This window comes from Pyrus communis, chromosome 10 (genome assembly GCF_041283825.1).
Source record: "Pyrus communis isolate YQ-2024b chromosome 10, ASM4128382v1, whole genome shotgun sequence".
Lineage (NCBI taxonomy): Eukaryota > Viridiplantae > Streptophyta > Magnoliopsida > Rosales > Rosaceae > Pyrus > Pyrus communis.
Genome location: NC_142574.1, coordinates 4,856,002 through 4,873,393, shown reverse-complemented (window position 1 = coordinate 4,873,393; position 17,392 = coordinate 4,856,002). Strand labels below are relative to the sequence as shown.

General features: G+C 36.6%; 2 long non-coding RNA genes across 10 annotated transcripts; both read left to right on the top strand.

The window, feature by feature from the left end:
• Window positions 1-286: 286 nt before the first annotated feature.
• LOC137728092 (uncharacterized) lies at window positions 287-3,045 on the top strand. 9 transcript variants are annotated; one of them, XR_015952035.1, is made up of 7 exons: window positions 287-385; window positions 485-598; window positions 1,064-1,150; window positions 1,242-1,335; window positions 1,433-1,508; window positions 1,624-1,943; window positions 2,087-3,045. It is a non-coding gene; the product is annotated as an uncharacterized LOC137728092 (long non-coding RNA). The 9 variants fall into 9 exon arrangements; XR_015952032.1 differs by having other exon boundaries at window positions 1,059-1,150; XR_015952037.1 differs by having other exon boundaries at window positions 321-598; window positions 1,059-1,150; window positions 1,624-1,776; window positions 1,879-1,943; window positions 2,095-3,045.
• Window positions 3,046-7,679: 4,634 nt separating this feature from the next.
• Window positions 7,680-9,026, top strand: LOC137727501 (uncharacterized). The gene is made up of 3 exons (XR_011067802.2): window positions 7,680-7,821; window positions 8,300-8,387; window positions 8,821-9,026. It is a non-coding gene; the product is annotated as an uncharacterized LOC137727501 (long non-coding RNA).
• The last annotated feature ends 8,366 nt before the right edge of the window (window positions 9,027-17,392 follow it).

The following is a 17,392-nucleotide window of genomic DNA, read 5'->3' as shown; positions in this document are numbered from 1 at the left end:
TTTTATTAAAAAAAAAAGTATATAAAATATTTGATTTGGGACAAGAGCATTTTAGTAATTATACTGGTTTATATTTCGATTATGCTGAATTAGTAAACAGTTTTATGGAATTAGTGTCATTTATATTCCAATTCCAAGATATTTAAGTAAACAACTTCAACAAGAATCCGATTCTAACTTCTCCTCATTCCAACTCCTCCTCAATTCAATTCTTCCTATTTTCATTACCGTGATAAGCCTTTTCCGGTATAGAAAGTTTTAGAGGATAGAAAATCCAAAATGTCCCTAGTTATAAACCTCTTGTGCAACTGCAACCTACTCTTGGCATTCTGGATCCTCCTTCCATGGGGCCGGTTCCTTCTAACCAGCATGTAGTTTTAGATACGTAATGTGTATATCATTTCAAGTTTCTCGAAAATATAGTCTCTCAGTTGGTGTTACTTTCTGTCACATTGCTGCTGTAATGACATCTCTTCTCTTCCAGGGTACGAATGACTTGCCTGTAGAGCCAACTCAACCGCAGAGAGGTGCATCTTTAACTCGGTTTCGCGAGAAGAGAAAAGAACGTTGTTTTGATATGAAAATCTGTTACACTCAGGTAATGCAAGATCATTTACTTGTTTATTCATTTTCCTTGTCTTTTGTCAATTGAAATTTCTCTCCCCTTCTTACAAACACACTCCATCTCCTTTGGAAAGAAAGTAGTTCATGATTCTATCGTTTCCTACTACCATTTGTCATTTGTATACAGCTTCCGATAATGTTGTTGCTTTTGATGTTCTCCTTTGAGACAAAATATATTCGAGCTGAGACTTGGTATAAGTAGTTTTTTCGAAGAAAATAAAGCGTTATAAAACATAAAGTCTGATGATTAATGCTAGTGTTGTCTTGATATTAGCATGCATCACCAAGCAATTATATTATTACAAACAGTAGGAAGCTATCTTGCATAGAGGACTATTTGCTGTACAGATTCATGTACATATTTTCTCAGTTTGCTATCTTGAATATGTACACAATCTGGTCTTTTATTTGGAAATCTGTGATGCTTTCTGTAGCACAGTGAAACTGGCACGGATATGAAACGAAATTGAAGGTCCGGGTTTCTGCAGTTATCATAGACCTGAAAGATGATAGCATTAATGGAGAGGTACGTTGTCTTCTATTTTGTTCAATGACACGTTTCGCAATGCAGAATCGTTCTTGCCGCTTTCAATTGTGTGCGCATATTTCTGATGCAGCGTAAAAAGGCCAATCTACATCATCCAAGGTTAGTTCTAATGATGAATGTGGTATCGAGGTTCGGTTCATTTGGAAAAGAGGTCAGTCGTCAAGGTAAGAGACCGAGAATTGTGTACTTCAGCTTCTCTCAGTGACGTGTTGACCTGCTCATTCGCGAATATGCTCTTAATATGCATTTAATTGATTTCAGTGATTGAATTTGAGTCCCCTGCTTCGTCTGGTGCTACACAGGGATCTGTACAAGATGAGAGCATACAGGAAACTCTGTGTCAATCCATCTCTCCATATATCGTTCCTTATGTTCCAAGGATCCTTATTTTTTGATAGGTCATAGGAAATTCCTCATGGGTCACCTTTCTTTGTTTTTTGCTATTAAATCAGATTGACGGTGAAGCTAAAGGTTCAGATGTTATAGCCATGGTTGCCAACATTGCCTCTTCCGCTGTTAATGGTGATAATTCAGGCATGACCTTAGGCAGGAAGTTGTGAAGTCCCTTGCAGCCTGGTTGTTTTTGGTTTTCTATATTATTACAGGTGATGTCAAATAGGTCATTGTCTACAATATATATCAACAAAGTCAAATAGATCATTCTCGGAAGGTTTAAAGCCTCTGTTATCTTCCAAAATTCTCCACAGAATCTCCCAAGTTCCATCAATCTGGTTCTCAAGTTGCAATCTGGGAAGGACTTGAGCATTCCGAGGTCAGTTCAGTTGTGCTTTTAATTTCATTCCCCAGTTCCTTTGTACAAATGTAGTTATTGTATGCATCTACTACTATCCCTTGATCCTTTCCTTTCTGTCAGAATACACTGATAACGTTATGGTGCTTACTGCGTGATTTAAGCATCAAAGGAAAAGGTGTCGTGATGGTTGCATATGCAGATTGACACCTTATTTTCCCGCTGAATCTTATAGAACCAGGAATTTCTTGCCATGTACAAAGTTTTCGGTGTTAGCAAAGCACGAAGATGGTGAAGAATGAGGGAATCGGAGAAGGGTGCATGGTGGAATTGAAAACCAAATTGTTCGATTCCAAGTCATAGTTTAACACAGCTTGCATCTGCAGCAATTGGTGGCTTTTATGGTCCATCAGCTGCATATACATGAAGCACAATGCCTTTGCTTAACATTAACTCGTAAACTCTGCCAATTTTCGGATTGCAGACCTTACCTTGACACACTGGAATTCATTCAAAGCACAACCAGTTACCAACACACAATGACCTGTTTATAGCATTCGTCCAAACTAGTTCTCGAGTGGGGCTTTCGGGTTGTATCTTCAATGTATACAATTGGACTGCGACTCCCACTCGAGAGCTCATGATAGCTTGCCTTTTCTTGTTAAAATAAGTAAACCCTTTCACCTTCATTTACAACTGATTTCAATCCGAAATATCTTGACATCCGTCCAACATGTTCGGCAGTTGCTTCAGCAGCATACTAGGCCAATTTTGGTCCTCCTTTCATTTCCGGTAAGGAACCAGCGGACGCCCCAAATTTCTTGTTCCCCTTGGAGTCCGTCATAGTAACAAAGGAACTGTTTTTCATCAGCTTTACGTGGACAAAATATCAGCATTTTGCTCCCTATCATAACTAGGAAACTGAGAGCCCCCTCCAAAGTTGTGCCTTTCCTTGCGCCATTCTCAGAAGAATTGAATTCCGTTTACCTAATAGTCCAATGTTTATCGAATATTGGGGAATTATATTAATTTCCACTCTGATTTAAGTGAATTAGTAAATATTTTATATGGAATTCATTCTGATATCGGAAGGTTTTAATAAACAACTCCAACACGAATCCGATTTTGACTCTTCTCCATTCAAACTCCTCAACAATTCAATCCCCCTCAAATCAATTCCTCTCACTTTGATCACCGATTAATAAATGAGCCAATTTCTGATGAGTTGCAACATAAATGAAATTATGCGAAGGACTGAGGAAGATCATTAAATTGTAAGTATGTAACGATGGTGGCTAAAAAACATTAGGTTTATTGATTAATTTGCCCCTGAAACTATTATTTAGTCGCATTTTAGCTATGAACTTAGTTTTATCTCACTTTGCCCCTTAAACTGACATTTTCGTCTCATTTAGTCATAGTTACCCTTTTTGTTCATTCCGTCAAATAGACACTAAAGTAAAGGATAGTATCGACGTTTCATTTTTTACCACAACTCTTTGCCTCCAATTGTGCAAGCTAAGACGGTCTCAATTCTATTTTTGACAACTCAAACTAAAATTTTGACTTTAGCTTACAATAAACTTTTTACAAGAAGATTAATTGTCGATTGAACTCAAGGACTAGATTCGCAAGCCTAAATTCACTTCTCTTCTTTCATTTAACCCTAATTTGTTTCCCCAACGTTTTTCACTACAATTCACATGCAGCCTAGTAAATATGGGGTGATCACCCAAAATTTCCATGTAAGTACCGCATCGCTAGGCATGGGGCTTATCTTCGCCTATGTAAGAAACAAAATGTCCATATTACCTTTTTAATTTAACGTCTATTTGAAAGAGTGAAGGAAAATGGATGAACTGGGACTAAATGAGATGAAAATGGCAGTTTCAGCAAGCAAATATATTAATAAGCCTAAAAGAATGACCAAAATCATCGTGCAAATATCATGTTTGTAATTTCCAACTCTCACAAGTGAGATGGAATTTCCTACAGGAGGATGTGTAAGAAAGAGATTTTATTTCTATTAAACTACATTAAGAAGAGAGAGAGAGTTTGAATCTGAAATGTATTGATTTGAAATAACTTAAGATATTATTGTAGAATGTCAATGTGAAGGGGATATAAAAAGAAGCAACAGAAAAAGAAAAAGAAAAAGAAAAAGAAGTTGTGTGGTAGCTTCCACTATCTCTATGCACCAAGTAGCACTTTCCCTAATGTTCTTGTGAGCTTAATACATAAGCATTTCAGATAATCTCTCATCTCATGCACACAACTCGATCAACTCCAATGTCTCAATAAAAAAGCAGCTTCCATAAAAATAAAATTAATATTCCCTCTTCATCATTCCACGTATATATCTATATAGGTCATAGAAAAGAAAATAGATCATAGAAAATAAAGTTCAACCATATATAAATCCCATATCTATACAAGGGATTTTAGTTTTTTTTCACTCATATCTTTGAAAAAAAACTGTTTTAAAGTGTTTATCAAACACCTAAAATATCCCAACTTTTTTTCATACCCATTTTTAAAAAAAGTTAAGCTAAATCAAACCAGAGCTTAATGACACGTTGTGGTAAAGGTAATAAGAATCAAAAGCGGAATTGAATTCCGTTTATTTGATATTACAATGTTTATCGAATATTGGGGAATTAAAATTTGGTGGAATCTACACAAATTTTAGTAACTAACTCGAAAATTTGGGGAATTGACCCTACATTTAGGTAGTATTTGAATTCCGAGTTATTGGATAATCAGAATATATTTTTCTTCTCCATTATATCCTACTTATTTCTAAAATTCCAAGATTACCATTCGCATTAACCCAATAGACCAACCGCTGACAAGTTTAATATGAAATTTAACAATAATTAGAATTAATTAAAAACTCAAATTTCAGCGTGTTTAATATTTGGTGAACAAAGGAATTTGACATATTTTTCTAATAATTAGTATATAAAATTTAACCAAAAAAAATGTTTATAAAATAATTTAGGGTAAATTACATTTTACCCCCTCAGGTTTGGGATTGATTTCAATTCTTTACAACATCTTTAAAACATTTCACTTTCATACATTTACTTATCATTTTATTTCAATTTCATACATCCGTTAGAAAATTTGTTAAGTAAACCGTTAAGTGATGATGTGGCAAATATGGGATCCACATTTGTGTTGACGTGGCTGCTAAAATTGTGCTACGTGGCAAATTTTTTTTTACTGAATTTAAAATATTAAAATATTAATCCTATTTATAAAATTAAAAAAAAAAAAAAAAAAAAAAAACCCCAATCAAACCCATAAACCATCCCCCCCACCTTCTCCCTCTCTTCCACTCTCTTCACCTCCCCTCCCTTCTCTCTCCCCAGAGACCCACCAACCCATCTATCCTCGTTCATCCATCACCGTCCTTCCCCCACCAACCCAGAAACCATCTTCGTTTGTCGGAGTTCGATGTTGAACAAGAACAAAAAGAGGAGACAATGTGATCGAGGGACTCGTAGAAGCACTCGTTGTCTTAGTCTTCTTCCTCTCTGGCTCTGCTCATTGTTTACGGGTGTGGAGGTGTGCGGGTTTCGGGTTGTGAATCAGATTTGATTACGAAAAGAGAGGGAGAGGGAGAGAGAGTTGGGGAACGAAGCCCCATGTTGCTGGGTTGAGGTGAAAGATAGGAGGTGGGGGGGGGGAGGTTGCGGGGGAGGTGGGGGTGGGGCGGAGGAGAGAGAGTGGGTCGGGGGGGGGGGGGGGAATGGTTTCTGGGTTTGATTGGGGCTTTTTTTATTTTTTTTTAATTATTTTTTAAATAGGATAAATATTTTAATATTTTAAATGCATAAAAAAATATTTTTTTTGCAACGCACAAATTTGGCAGCCACATCAGCATAAATATGGATCCCATATTTGCCACGTTATCATTTAACGGTTTACTTAACAAATTTTCTAACGGATGTATGAAATTGAAATAAAATGATAAGTAAATGTATAAAATTGAAATATTTTAAAGATGTTGTAAGGAATTGAAATCGACTCCAAACCTGAGGAGGTAAAATGTAATTTACCCAATAATTTATTTCAAATAAGGGTATTTTAGTAATTATATCAACTACCATTCTGATTTAAGTGAATTAGTAAATAGTTTATATGGAATCCATTCCGATTCCAGAAGGTTTTAATAAACAACTCTAGTACGAATCCGATTCTAACTCTTCTCCATTCAAACTCCTCAACAATTCAATCCCCCTCAAATCAATTCCTCCCACTTTGATCATTGATTAGTAAATGAGCCAACTTCTGATGAGATGCAACAGAAATGAAATTATGCGAGGGACTGAGGAAGATCATTAAACTGTAAGTATATAACGATAATGGCTAAAAAAACATTACGTTTATTAATTAATTTGCCCCTGAAATTATTATTTAGTCTCATTTTAGCCATGACCCTGGTTTTATCTCACTTTGCCCCCTAAACTGACATTTTCATCTCATTTAGTCACAGTCACCCTTTTCGTTTATTCCGTCATATAGACACTAAAGTAAAGGGTAGTATGGACGTTTCATTTTTACAACAACTCTTTGCCTCCAATCTTGCCAGCTAAAACAATCCCAATTCTATTTTTGACAACTCAAACTAAAATTTTGACTTTAACTTACAATAAACTTTTTACAAGAAGATTTATTGTTGATTGAACTCAAGGACTAGATTCGCAAGCCTAAATTCATTTCTCCTCTTTCACTTAGCCCTAATTTGTTTCCCCAACGTTTTTCGCTACAATTCACGTGCAGCCTAGTAAAAATGGGATGATCACCCAAAATTTCCATCTAAGTACCGCATCGCTAGGCATGGGGCTTATCTTCGCCTATGTAAGAAATGAAATGTCCATATTACCTTTTAATTTAACGTCCATTAGAAGGAGTGGAGGAAAATGGGTGAACTGGGACTAAATGAGATGAAAATGGCAGTTTCAATAGGCAAATATATTAATAAGTCTAAAAGAATGACCAAAATAATCGTGCAAATATAATGTTTGTAATTTCCAACTCTCACAAGTGAGATAGAATTTCCTACACGAGGATGTGTTACAGAGATATTTTATTTCTATTAAACTACACTAGGAAGAGAAAGAGAGTTTGAATCTGAAATGTATTGATTTGAAGTAAATTAAGATATTATTTTACAATGTCAATGTGAAGGGGATATAAAAAGAAGCAACAGAAAAAGAAAAAAAACAGTTGTGTGGTAGCTTCCGGTATCTCTATGCACCAAGTAGGTCTTTCCCAAAATACTTGTGAGCTTAATACATAAGCTTTTCGGAGCAGCTTCCAATATCTCAATGCACCAAGTGGTACTTCCCATAATACATAAGCTTTTCCGATAATCTCTCATCTCATGCACACAACTCGATCAACTCCCATGTCTCAAGAAAAAAGCAGCTTCCCTAAAAATAAAATTAATATTCCCTCTTCATCATTCCACACACACACACACACACACACACAGGTCATAGAAAAGAAAATAGATCATGGAAAAGAAAGTTCAAACTTTAAATTGATATGCCTGTAAACCAACCAATCAAAATACCCCAATTAAATTAATAAAAATTGAAAAGAGGATGTTTAGTCATCGTCAAGTTTCAAAGCCATATTCTGGAGCCTTCCTTCTTAGTTCTTAAGCAGTACCTTTCACTCTTATCACAACAAATATATTCTCGATCCTTCTTTTCATCATGCAAATATTATATATATGAGTGGCAGAACCATATATAAATCCCATATCTATATAAACTTGTGAAAATATATGCAGTTGTGTTTCTCTCTGGTGTTTTACTGATCGATCATTGTCTTGTGTTGGAGATGAATGAGCCTAAGTATGGTTACCCGTATCCACCTCCTCAAGGTACGTACGAACGTATTCTACTTGTTATTTTATTCTTTCTGATTACCAAACTATATATCATATTTGTAGTGCAGGGCTTCTTTTAATCTTTTGCTTAATTAAAATTCTGAACTATTCTTTAATCTATATGGATAATGATTACTGGTTTTGTCGTTCGTTGATCGATCCTTCTTTGCTGGTCATGATCATATTATTTGCTCTGTGTTTGTTTACAATCTAAAGAATATATTTAGGTTTCGATCTGATCTGTATTTTATATCAAATAATTTGCTGCATCCCCATGGATTAACCATCTCTAAATTATTTTCATCTTTTTGATGTTGTGCTTGGACTGCTTGGACTTCTTCTAATTATATATGATTTGATGATAAAATAATTAATTAGGAGATCGAGATCATGATGTAGTTTATTGGGAATTCATAGCATTTAGGAGCTAGATTATTGATTAACGTAGTTTTTACTTGTAAATCGATGTCAGGGCCTTATCAAGGACCTCCTGTGATGGCTCCTCCACAATATAATGCTGCTCCACCACCAAAAAGAGAACAAGGTTTCCTTGAAGGATGGTATTAACTTTATTCTTTATTTATTCTATATTTTTTTCTGCCACGCTAACTTTTATTTCTTTCCTTTTCTCCTTGTTACTTTTAGCAGAATTTATTTTAATTCGACAACGTCCTTTATGGACTTGTTTGAAAATGTTTATAAAATAGTTTAAAGCATATTTTTAGAATCAATTCTTAATAAAAATGTAAATGCTTCTGAAATTTAAAAACATTTTTTTTCTTCTAAAAGCACTTTCAGCTATTCCAAAAGCACTTCTGAACAAGTCATATGTTTATATAAATGTATGTATTATGTAATCACATGAGAAACATATAAATGTATGTATTATGTAATCACATGAGGATGCTTGTATGAATAAGGGATGTGGTAGTTTCTTTCTAATATACTTCTTATGCAGTTACTAATTAATTTGTTCTTGCACTAATTATGCAGCCTTGCAGCGTTGTGTTGCTGTTGTCTCTTGGATGAGTGTTGCTGCGACCCCTCCATTATATTTGTTACCTGATAATGTTATCATCTTTTGGAACAAATTGAAAGGACAGCTTGTGTTTCATGTATTTAAATACACACAAATTTGTACTGACCATCGAAACATATACCTGTATCTTTATAAATATATGTTTCAGTACCACTACATATATTTATGTTTGTATGAAGAGAGTAAGTTGAGGTTTCATCATAACATCAAGTGGTGATAAAAGGAGTACCTCTTCTCTTTATAAGCATCAGGAGCCTTCCCAAACAGGAAAGCTCCTATCAGAACTGAGGGTCACTCTGGACCCTGTAACCCACAAACTTGACCCGATCGATTCTCCCTCATCCGTCCTCTATTTGGGGTGATCTTGGTTTCTATGGCAAGCCTCAACGAGCGCATCATTCTAGTAGTGTCAATTTTGTTGAGGAGCCACCAGATTTTAAGAAAATACGTTGAGAAGGCAACAATACATTTGGACTTTCTTCGTCGTTTTTTCTAGTGTTTCTGGCAACTATTTCCGTCGAGTGAGGTATGAAACTTTATCTACTCTTCATTATATGCATGTTGGTATTCTTTGGGTTGGTCTTGTGTCCATAGTATTGGGATCTAAACCTTTGAAATTCCAGTTTTGGCAAGTGCACTTGGTCGGTTTCCGGCCAGAATTAGTTGTGGCCCCAATTATGAAATTTGATTCCCTTATCGAGCTTTAGCTACCCCATAAGTTGTACCATTTTGGTTAAGGTCGAAAAATTAAGTTTACAAAACCTTCCACCATGGTTACCAACATATGTGGCAGTGCGTGGGGCCGTTCACGAGTGTTATCTAAATGCTAAAAACCTTCTAGTGACCTATGAACTTGTGTTTAGCTTGATTTTCCGAGACAAACTTTTGGTGAGTTCACAAGATAACTAACAATCAAGAAATCAATATTCATACAATCATCATCATCATAAGTCATAAGACTTTGTAGTAAATCTAAAAGGTTGTTTAACTACTAAAATTCATATTTATGTAGGTATGTTTAATATTTGCTAAAGAAAACATTTCTGAAAATATTCATACATGTAAAGTCCGTACCTAGACCGAAACACACCTCCGGCTAGCTTTCCCTTAAGGAGTTTTGTCTTTGTCAATCTAGTAAAGTTCGTACCTAGACTGAAACACAATAATGTCATGTCCCGAACTCCATACATTACACAACATTTAATTTTATTTAACATTATGGCTGCATCTACTTTTGAGTTAGACTGCTTACATACTATATGAATGGATCAAGCTAATCGTAGTTTACCATCATAACAGAAATTCAATGTATGCTACATTTTTGAATATCCATACTTAGTAGAAATGAAGGTTTCACCGAAATAAGAAATACAATGATGATGGGCAAAATCTGACTGCTAGGCTCTATTGGGTTTCTAGTGATGCTAACATTGATATTCGAGAATGATTCGTAGCATGTTGACCAAAAGTCAACCATCAGTCAAAGCGGTCAACGCTATGATCAACAACCATATGTATTCTAATCGGGAAGATCTGCACGTCATATTTTTATCTGTAAATTCTCAAAGGCATTGTGTTACATACACAACCACATACTATAATTCCATAACGATCTAATGGTCAGATCTTCGCCTATCCCACAATCGAGTGGCGGTCCAAAATGCCTACACTTACACATATTTAGTGTAACGACTCGTCCCGAATTTTACAAATCGAAATGGCAATTTTGTAATTTCACTTTGGTTAGGAGATATTTTGAAATGGTTGCTTTTTGGATCTTGTTTGGTGTGTCATGTGGGGCACACTTTCCTTTTTGGTCCCTTGGCCCCACTTTCTCTCATTCTCTCCATTCTCACCTTCCCCTGTACAACTCTCAGACATCTCCCTCTCTTTTCTCCCTCTCACTTTTCTCTCCCATTTCCTTCACCCCTAAGCTCTCTCCTCTACAAACTCTCCCTCTCCTCTCTGAGCCTCACTCACATGACAACAACCTAATCACTGGACGAGGAAACCTCAAAAACCCCAAAATAGTCGTCGTGGAACCCCTTCAGTGACATAGTCACTGTTCATTATCTTCCTCAACGAACTCCGACGTGTTTTGTGGTTTTTCCGACATGGTAAGCTTCTAGAACCTTCGCAATGTGTTTTAAGGTTAGCTCGAAGCTTGTTTTAAGTTGTACACACTTGTTAAATGCAGAAATAACTTGAAATGAGCTTTTCCTAGATTCCGGCGAGACCCCGAAACTTCGATGCCATTTTCCAGCCAACTTTGGCCACCATACGGCTCCAAATTGGTATGAATCTTTTCTTTTCATCCTAAGCTTCTTTTTGGCTTTTGAATCATTGCAAATGGTGTAGACATATGCTCGAATGGAACTCGGGAAGCGTTGCCCAGTTTCCGACTGAACCCACGGCCTGAAATCGGGTCGACCCGACCCGTTACCCTTAAACCTGGATCCAAACCCAAGTTACTACCCGACCACCCCAGGCCTTCGGCCCACTAAACCAAGCCCAAACCCAAACCTATAAACCAAGCCTATACCCGAAACCCAGATTCGAACCAACTCGACCAGTTCCCAGGTTCCAAGTCAGTGCGTCGCACGTAGGTACCTATCATGGCTGGCGAGTGGAGCACACGCGCTTCCGCTGGAGGTACTGTGCTTCACCACCGTGGACGGCGACGTGGCGACTTTTCTGGCCAACTTTCTGGCGACTTAACTTGGAGCGTGGCGACGTGTGCGTGGGGGTACTCGAGGTCCCCCTTAAGGTTTTTCGATGTCCTGAATCCATTTACGACGTCCGTTTTCTCAAATTCAATTGTTATAGTACAATTTTATTAATTGGTCCCTTTATGTGCTTAGGTGCATTTGTTAGTGGCATTTCTGTCTTCTTTAGTTTGGAAGTGGACCCCTTCCAAAATGCATGATTTTATTACTAGAAATACATACATGAAAAACATGATTTTTTTACTAAGTTTTATGAAACGTTTATGAATAAATTGGATTTACACTTTATGAAATATCATGCTTTATCGGATTTACATCCTTTGAAATATTTATGATTATATACTTATGACCATGGTTTATGATGATGATTTCGCTCCAATGATTTATGATATGATGTTTGAGCTATTGAGCTCTGATGAGATATATTTTGGAAATATTATGTTTATGATTTTTTGTGCTTATATATGCCTACGGGCGAATGATACATGGCTTCGGTCAGGTGATGTAGGGCCTACGGGCGAATGGTACTTATATATGGCTTCGGTCGGGTGATGTAGGGCATTCGAGCGAATGAAGATTTATATATGTCTACAGGCAGAAGATGAAGAGCCTTCGGGCGAATGAAGTTATATATATATATATATATATATATATATATATATATGCCTTTGTGATTCTACTACTAAGCACTATATATATGATATATGATATATGTTTTATGAAGGTTTTATGGCATGCTGGGGTTTTCAGAAAACCTATTACTTATTAAGTTATATGAGTTTTCTAAACTGGAGGTTAATACGTTTGAAGAATAACTATTTTAGTATTCCATATATATATATATATAACTTGGTCCACTCATGTTTTGTTTTGCACCCCCTCAAGACTTAGAATCAAGGCGTACAATCCTAGCATCAAGGCACTCTCGCATCAGTATCTTTGAGTCATCTCGGTGTAGGATCATTTCCTTTGTTCGTATATTTGTATAATATTCCTTCTTAAATGTTCTAAATTAGTTGTATGCTCTGAACACGTTCCATAATTGCATTCTCATTATAGTTAAATTTACAAGTTTTATTTATGTTCGTTATTTCTTCATAGTTCTCATGCATGTTAGTATGGCTTCGTCACCTTCGAATGTCGGCCAGCACATGCCTACCCTGATATTTGGAAGATATTGGGGTCGGGCGTGTCATTTAAAGTATTGTACCAGTATACGACCGTATGACGCAACTCACACGTGTATGATGATATTATTCAACTCGTCCATATTACAAACATGTCATTCTACTTACACGAGTATGATAATGATGATGATGATTGTATGAATATTGATTAATCAATTGTTATTTATGTTGTGATATGCATACACTTACACATATTTAGAGTATTGTACCAGTATATGGTCGTAGGACGCAACTCACACGTATATGATGATATTATTCAGCTTGTCCATATTACAAACAGGTCATTCTACTTACACGAGTATGATAATACTATTGAACTTGTCCATACTACGGACATAACATTCAGCTTACATATCTATGATCCATAGCACGGACATGACATTCAACTTGCACATATATGATTCATATTTAGCTTGTCCGTACCACGAACATGACATTCAACTTACACATGCATGATTTATATTTAGCTTGACCATACTACAAATATGACATTCAGCTTATTGTTGTGTTCCTTTCAAGTGCAAATATAAGGATAGTATAATGGCATAAGTAAGGGTGTTAAACCACATGGACTGATTAGAACTCTACAAATTACTAGCTTTATGTGAACCCTCACTAACAATGAAAATGAAAACTGCATTTAGATTTTTGTTTTGGAATCTAAAGTAACTTAAAATACAATACAAGATAAAGATGAATGATAGATTGATTCAGAAACGATGAGAACGGAACTAGGGATACCGATTTCACCATTACAAGCCAATTTCATGAAATTTAAGTCAAAACGCATTGAACTCTCCAATTTGCAACTAGGGTTCGTTTTACTTATTTATGATCATCCATTTGATGTGTGGTTGTGATCAAGTACTCCTAATCTGCAACCTAGTTGTGATGTTCAACTTAGATTACCAAATAAGAATCCATTAAGAAAAATCAAAGAACCAAAGAAATCACATGGCAAGATGTATGCATAGCAGTTTCTTCATTCATTCACATTTCCACCAAGATTAAGCATGATGTGTACTATAACCTTGATCAAATAATTCATAAGCAGTCCCAATGGTGATCAAACATTAAGATTAACAAATAAATTATACTATAAAATCAGTGAATGAAACATGAAAACAGATTGATGAATTTGAATACTTTAACTTAAGAACATAGAATAGGCTTGCAAAGCTACATCGAAATCTCTAGCTATGAACTTAATTACACAACATGAATACATAATATAGAAATATCAAGAACAACATGAGTGAAATTAAAGTTCATAGAAGAAACCCCCTTGAAGCAATTCTGATGTTAAACTTCTCCAAGAACAGTGCAGCTGCGTGGTTTTTTTGGTGGATGCAGATGGTGAATAGAGAAAGGATTTTGTTTCTGGAAGAAAAGCCAAAGAAAGAGAAGAGGGAGAGAGATATGGACGTCCCCAAAGGGAAACTTTTGTAAAAGTGGCTGAAACTCTCAGTTTTATAAGGTTAAAGAGGCTGTTACAGATTGCCAACACATCCCAATAATTGGGCATTTAATTCCCATGTTTTTTTTTTTTCTGTTAATGGTCTTATAAAGAGCCATATTCATCACCATATTCAATTTCCACTTTTAATTCTTTGTCTACATTAGCATGCTTATTCAATTCTCCACTTTTAGCACCATTTTGCTGTCCTCAACTGTGCTCCAAAATACAATTAGCTGCACACCAACACAAAAGAGTGTAAAATGCAACTAGTTTAACTCAAAAATATCACAAAGGGACTAGACATGGATGGTATAAATGTATGAAATATATGAGCTATCACTTAAGTGTATGATTCATGTTCAGCTTGTCCATACTACCAGCATGTCATTCGTGTTACACGTATATGATTCATATTCATCTTGTCTATAATACAAACATGATATTCAGCTTACACGTGTATGCGTTATATTACAGTATATTCAACTTGTCCCTACCGTGGGCATGTCCATTCAACTTCCACTAGCTACGGCTAGTGTATGGCTACATTTTCAACTCACACTAGTTACCGTTTGTATATGGAATTGTATGCTATACTACTAGCCTTAGTGGCATAGATCTTCTTGACGTCGAGGTGATTTATTACAGCCTTGATCAGTTCCTACTCAGTAGAACTAGTCCCTTATGTCATTTTTGTATGAACGTGTATTCCATAATGGATGAGAAACTAAGATTCCCTAGCACCTTCATGTCTTCCCTTTTTTTGGTTGTAACCTTATGTCGTGCTTTGAACAACTTATCATGCATGTAATGGATGACATACAATCGATTAGGTGTGGCCCCTTGGGGATGTTGTGTTGAAATAATTATAAAGTTTTCAACAAGATTTTGAATTTGGGCCTAAACCTATTTTCAAAGGAAATTTTGCCGAATTTTTAGTAGATTATTCGAAGCTATTTATTATACGTATTTGCATGCACGTTATTGTTTCATCCCCTTCGAGTGTCGACCAACCTACTTCGATTCGGGTTTTCATCTAGTTATTTGAATCCGGTGTGTTATAAGAAATCATATTTAATGCTTAACCATGGCAAGTTGTAAGTGTTGTGTACTGCCGCTTAGCATTATCAAGTGGCCCCCTCACATTGGATGATGAGTGTGTAATTAAGATCTAGAAGGTTTGCAGTTTCTTGTAGTTCATAAGGGGCAAAATGGGAAACCAAATAAAAACCAAAGGAAAAGTTGGTGACATACGATTTAAACGCACTCAATCAAGGCTTTGACCATGGTATTCAAACTCAAACAATACCCAAGTTGCATTAATTTGGTATGATTGTAAAATGGAAAATGCATTATTCGATTAGTTTTTCCATCAATTCAACTCACAAATCCAATTTCCCTACACAGACCACTTTCTTTTTGTCCAAATGCTTTTGGTACTTGCATTTCAAATTTCCAATGCAATGCAAGAATTATTCCTTTTATTTTTATTTTTATGAATAAATACAAACATATCAATACAACCATCTTACCATAATTAACCACCAAACACATCTTTCAATTAAAATTATCAAAATTAATTAATTTCACTCATTTCTCTAAACATGCAAAACATTATAATTCAACCTTACGATGATGCTTGCAAAATCATCAGAGAGTGTATTTTTTAATATTTTTTTTAGGGTAAATTACATAATACCTCCTTAGGTTTGAGGTCTATTACAACCCCATACAATATCTTTAAAGCATTTCACTTTCATACCTCACATCCTATTTTATCTCAAAATAATACCTTTGTTAGATTTCCATCCATTGGTTTGTTAAATGCTGACGTGGCTGCCACATTTGTGCTGATGTGGCTGCCACATGGCAAAAAAATAATTTTTTTATACGTTTAAAAATAATCAATTAAAGAAAAATTATTGTAAAAATTAAAGAAAAAACATATCCCCAGAACCCATCTTCCCCCTTCCCCCCCCTCGACTCACCTTCTTCTCCTGCACCCCACCCACTTTCCCTCCCTCCCTTCTCTCTCCATAACCGACACCCAGAAGAACTCACACCCATAAAAATGGCGCCCTCCTCCTCAGATCCCACAAAGCCGTCAGCTGCCTCACCTCCATTGGCTCCCACCCTTCCATGTGTTCCTTCCATCCATCAGCAAAACCTCATATTCCCCCTCTGTCCGTCCCCCCTCCCTTCACCACCAAAACCACATATGCACCCTAATTCCTTCACCCTTCATCCGTCCCCCTTGTCTTCACCACCAAAACCACATCCACACCCTCGAAACCCTCGAAATCACACCTCGATTCTCTGCAATTCAATATTCTCTCTATGATTCAAGCTCGTAAAAACCCTAATTTCAACTTCCCCAACTCGAAGCTTTGCTCTCTCTGCGATTCAAGCTCATAAAAACCATAATCTTCCCTCTTTGAATTTAAGCTTGTAAAAACTCAAATTGCAGTAAACCCTCATCCGTTCTCGTACGAAGCAACTAGGGAAGCTCGGTCATCGGGCTCAAGTGCTCCGCATTGCTCAAGGCACTTAGAGGTCTATGAGTAGATTGGAGCCTTGTCACAATAGGGTTTCGTGGGTTGGGTCGAACTCGAGCGCAACCTGCTTTAAAGGGTGGTCCAGTTCGAATAATGAAAAAAAGTCATTGAACTCGAGAAACATGGCAGGAGGTTGGGGGAGGCGAGGTATGAGAGGTCGAGGTTAGAAGGGTTGAAAAGGAGAAGGTCGTCGAAGTTAGGATGAACGAACATGAAGGAAGAGATAGGTAAAGGGTGGGGGTGGGATGTGGGGTTGCGGGGAAGGATTTTTGGGAGAGATAGTGAGTGAGAGAGAGAGAGAGGGGTCGAGGTGAGACCCGTGCTGAGGGGTGCTCGGGTGAAGGGGATAGATTAAGGGGTGGAGGGGATGGACGAACAGGAAGGAAGATGTCCCGCCCCGATCCCGACATACGTCCAAGATCAACACGTGACGCCACCAAATACTCGTATATCTAACATACCTTGCCTCCGGGATATGAATAAATCACCACTCAAGGTCCAAATTGCATAGTAATTTCCAAATATTTTATGGCTGCATCTAACCTTCTCGTTAGACTGCCTACGTACCCTCAATAGGGATTAAACCCTTCGTAGTTCACCAT